Here is a 5222-nt window from a genome sequence, read left to right on the forward strand (position 1 = left end):
CAATGTATTCACTGGCTCAGAAAAATTATTGAGCAATGATTTGATTTGATATGATTTTATTTTATTTATTATTGTCACATGTATAAGCATACAGTGAAAAGTATTGTTTCTTGTGCACTATAAGCATTTCGTTCATAGAGAAGGAAAGGAGAAAGTGCAGAAAGTAGTGTTACAGTCATTGAGAAGCATAGAACAAGAGTAAAGGATAGAATTAGAAGGTATGCTGTGCACAGCTTGTAAGAATTTACCTTACTCCGACTCCATCTTGAAAACAAAATGGTGTGCGTTCGTGTCCAAAGATAAGGGCAAAGAACAAAGAACAAAAAAAATTACAGTCCAGGAACAAGCCCTTTAGCCCTCTGAGCCCGCACCGACCATGCTTCCCGACTGAACTAAAATCCCCTACCCTTATGGGGACCATATCACTCTATTCCCATCCTATTCATGTATTTGTCCAGGCGGTGTGCGGGTTAGGTTGATTGGCCATGTTAAATTGCCCATTCATGTCAGGCAGACTAGCAGGGCAAATATGTGGGGTTATGGGTTTAGAGTCTGGGTGGGATTGTTGTCAGTGCAGGCTCAATGGGCTAAATGGCCGCCTTCTGCACTGTCGGGATTCTATGATTCTATGTATGGTTTGATTTCTTGCTCACTAGAATGATCAGAATCTATACAAATGACAAATATATGACAAAGAGGAAAAGGAAAGACCAATTGGTCCATTGAACTTATTCTATCTAGGCATGGTAAGTCCTATATGCATTATCAATCTGCAACTTCCTCTCCCACTCTTGCGAGTGGGAGAGAAATAAAGGAAAATAAGCTCATGTCGGAAAATCTAATTCAGAAAATACCTCCTCAAAAGGCCAGAAAACTGATAACCTATCAAAATTTTGCAAATCAATTCATTAACTTGGCAAAGTAGAGGGTGAAGTACCATTCTCACCTCTAAGTACCATATAGTACCACTCTCACCTCTAAGTCAAAGGCTTGTGAATTCAAGCCCCACAATTCAGATTGAGGGGTAATGAGGGTGGGCTACATTGTCAGATACACTGTCACTTTGAGGAGACTTTAATCAAAGGCCCCATCAACTCTCTAATGGAATTGAAGAATGATACAGCACAGAAAGAGGCCATTTGGCCTGGCATGTCTGCAACCACCCTCTGAAGGAGCAATTCATCTAATGAGTAACTCCTCTCTCATTTTCCAGTAGTCCTGTAAATCTGCAAACGTGCAAAAATATTACTGTAAAGTTTATTTATTAGTCACAAGTAAGGCTTACATTAACACTGCAATGAATGTACTGTGAAATTCCCCTAGTCGCCACAGTCTGGCACCTGTTCGGATCAAAGCACCTAACCAGCTCGTCTTTCAGACCGTGGGAGGAAACAGGAGGAAACCCACGCAGACACGTGGAGAATGTGCAAACTCCACACAGACAGTGACCCAAGCCAGGAATCGAACCCGGGGTCCCTAGTGCTGTGAGGCCACAGTGCTAACCACTAGTTAGAGTAAATGCATTGGATTATGGGGATAGGGGCTGGGTGAGATTGTGATCAGTGCAGACGCAATGGGCCGAATGACCTCCTTCTGTACTGTAAGATTCTATGATTCTAAGTGCTCTTTCAGCGAGACGATATTTATCAGTCTGGGCTGGATGTGAATCAGGTCAGAGATGAAAAGCCAGTGGAACCTTTGATCCAGTCCCATTATCTGTTTTTTACATTCTTATTCAAACAGATATGCTGAGCTTTGGTTTATGATGTGGATCTTGAATCAGTTCCACAATGTTTCAGACCAACATTTCTGTTCCCACATCACTAATAATGATATGGGAACAAGGGCAACAAGTCAAAATCTACATTGAAGTGACACTACCTTCTTGGAAACTTATTTAACAAACCTTTTATCATAGGAAAGGTGAAAAAGGATTTAGAAAACCCATCTGAAATGTTCAGCCTAATGTCAAGTGCTATGTTTGTCTCTACAAATTCTGAAAAAAATACATTCCTTTACTCAGCTGCAACACTCTTGCTTCTGAGTCAGAAGGTTATAGGTTCAAATTTCAATCTGCGCATTAACTAGGCTGACATTTCAGTACAATGTTGAGTGATTGCAGCCCTATGGTGCAGGGTGTAGAAAACCTTTCAAGTGGGATGTTGATCTGAGGTCCCATTCTGTTCTCTCAGTTGGATGGAAGAGATTCCACAGGAGAGCCAGGCGGTCACATAAACTGGGGAGATTGGGGAGTGACTTGACCAAAGAGTTAAAAAAAACATGGAAGAGAGTTGATAGGATTGACCCTGAGAAGCTGAACCGCTAACTTCTGCAGAGTGGCAATCTGCATGAATTTGCCTGCACTGTAATTCCAAAGCTGCTGTCACGTCCAACCTCCCTCACTCGGGCTGGGTGAGACAGGAGCTGTGCAGTACGTCCTGGGCAGCACTGGCATGGAGTGCCATCGGCGCAGAGAGGTAAATCGCTCCTCTTTTTTACAGCATTAAGTGCCGCAAAAGAGATGTTTAATTGGACAATTTAAAGGGAACAGGTAAGGTTCAAAGGTAAGTCTTTCAGGGAATTGGGGGGGAGGTGGGGAGACTGGGTTGGTGGTGGGGGGGAGCTGGTGTGGGAGACAAAGAGGAGGAAGAGTGGGAGACTGAGAGGGAGGAGACTGAGGGAGGAGGGGGGAATCATGGCAGACCAGAGGGGAAAGGGCAGACTGGAGGAGAGAAGGAGGTGGTGGGACAGACCAAGCTGGGGGTGGGGAGGAGTGGTGGAGGGGGTGGCAGGACAGACTGGAGAGGTGAGGCTTGGTGGGAGGGATTGGACCAGAGTGAGGGGAATGGGAGGGAGGGGGATGGTATTTAGAGTGGGTGGGGTGATTGGAATGCGGGGGTAGGAAGGAAGGTTTGGACCGAAGGCTGTGGGGACAACACCAGAGTGTGTGGGGGTGGAGGGGTCGGGTCGGGGGTTGTGGGGTCAGAAATTGTGGGAGAGTGGTTGGGTCAGAATTCCTCAGCGCATCATTGGGGTATCCCTTAAATGTGATGCTAGGGAACTAGGAAGTTATGAGACATTATTTCTAATTCTCTCCTCCTCACAGATTCTCCACTACAGTTGCTGATGTCGGATTCACACCAAGATGTAGCAGGAGGAAAAGAAAATGTGAGGAATTGTGAGACAACAAATTTGATATGAGTGTTTTTACAAAACCTGCTTTGTCACATGTAAATATCGTATCACATATTTTTTCCACATTATTCATGCATGCATCGTCATCCTTTTTAGAAGTTTGGTTAGTCAGAGACCTAACTATACTGGCATACTTCATAGTGATGCAGGGTAAGGTTAGACATCTAATTTGATATGTAGGAGACAATGGTGTTATGTATCTGATTAATGAGAGAAGAAATGCCTCCTTATTTCGGGTGGCACGGTGGTATAGTGGTTAGCACTGCTGCTTCACAGCACCAGGAACCTGGGTTCAATTCCTGATGTCGGGTGACTGCCTGTATGGAGTTTGTACATTCTCCCCGTGTCTGCCTGGGTTTCCTTCAGGTGCTCCAGTTTCCCCCCACAATCCAAAAATGTGTGGGTTTGATTGATTGGCCATGGTAAATTGCCTCTTTGTACCAGGGTAAATGCTAACAGGGTAAATATTTGAGGTTAGGGCCTGGGTGGGATTGTGGTCGGTGCAGACTTGATGGGCCAAATGACCTCCTGCACTGTTGGAATGATTTTAAGCTTTCTATCTTGAATGGGAGACCACTTACTTTAAAACTGTGACCCCTTGATTTAGATTCTACCGTGAGGGGAAACATCATCTCAACATCTTAACATCTACCCTACGAAAGAAAGTCCCCTTCCCCCCACCAAAATCTTATATTTTTCAATAAGATCACGGCTCATTCTTCTAAAACTGCAAAGTGTATTGGCCCAACCTGCTCAAGTTTTGCTCATTAGACAACTCTTTTATTCCAGGAATCAGCCGACTGAACCTTTCCTGAGTTGACTCTAATCCCTAAATATCAACATTTTTAATAATTAGAAGGATAGAACGGCATTGGGTGTGGATGACAAGGGGTGGGCGAATGAGATGATGGGATAGCCCAGATAAACTAATTTGACTGCAAAGGGGGTCATGCTGGGTCTCTGCTAGTTTTCTAGTTATATTGGGATACATTAGTCAGTTTCTTGATAAATTAAAACAAAAATCACAGTTAACAACCTTCAAAATGAACCTTTTAGTGTCCTTGTGTCCAAAAAATAAAGTTAATTTTTAAAGTCTTCATGAAGGCCTAAACTGTCAGTGGAAACATCCTAAATGCGTGGCCAGTTTTGTGGGTTGTGCCTACTTCCAATTTTTAGAATAGTGCAGAAGATGGTAGAAACTGCAATGATGTCAAACACAGATTGCTCTTAGGGTAATGTGATCTTTGCTCCAGAGGCACCAGTTTTGGGCAAATTGCTTTGAATAAACCAGCACAATTGAGCAGAATCTTGTAGCTTTCATTTTTAAGCGTGTGTTGTTTTGTTGAAGGGAATCGTGATTTCCATTTCCCTAATCCTGTTCTCCCTGCTCGTGGCTCAAAAGGTCATCCTCCAGAACCAGAAAATCTGGCAGGAAACATCCATCACCAGACAGGGGAAAACTTACTGCCAGAAATAGCTGCATAACACGCTACTGGTCCAGTTAGCACTTTATGGCACAACTATGATGAGGTAATTAGTCGTTCATTTAATTGCAATAAAATATAGTTTGTTTAATAATTTGGTCAGTAAATGTATTTAGTATTTGCTAGGTGATCAGAGCTGAGTTGGCGATTGGGCCATAATGTTCCAGTGGACAATGGATAGAAAATATCAGCCAAGTTTCTTGCTCCAGATCATTATATAATAGCCCCCTCTTGGGGGGAGGCATAGACATTGGATGACAACCAGAAAGAGCACAACTGTAATGTGTCCCTCCTACAACAATGATGCACATCCCCTGGTTAGACAAGAGACACAGTTGCCAGTCAGCTCAATCTCTGGCGTGTGATTACACATCTAATCTCAGAGTAGAAGTAGAGATGTGGCAATTAACCTCACACCCTGAAAGCACAGATATGATCCTGAAGGCACCAATTATATTCAGATAATTTAGTATCCTCCACTATGAGAGGATATTGCAGTCAACCACAAAACTGTCCTCACCTGACATCCACTTAGATATTGAC

The 5222-nt window shown here is 43.4% G+C and overlaps 1 long non-coding RNA gene across 1 annotated transcript; it reads left to right on the forward strand.

Moving 5' to 3' along the window:
* The first annotated feature begins 2147 nt into the window (after positions 1-2147).
* On the forward strand, positions 2148-4713 carry LOC145347076 (uncharacterized). Its single transcript, XR_013887762.1, has 3 exons — positions 2148-2477; positions 3107-3230; positions 4598-4713. It is a non-coding gene; the product is annotated as an uncharacterized LOC145347076 (long non-coding RNA).
* Positions 4714-5222: the final 509 nt, after the last annotated feature.

This window comes from Carcharhinus amblyrhynchos, chromosome 8 (genome assembly GCF_965287045.1).
Source record: "Carcharhinus amblyrhynchos chromosome 8, sCarAmb.v2.hapA, whole genome shotgun sequence".
Lineage (NCBI taxonomy): Eukaryota > Metazoa > Chordata > Chondrichthyes > Carcharhiniformes > Carcharhinidae > Carcharhinus > Carcharhinus amblyrhynchos.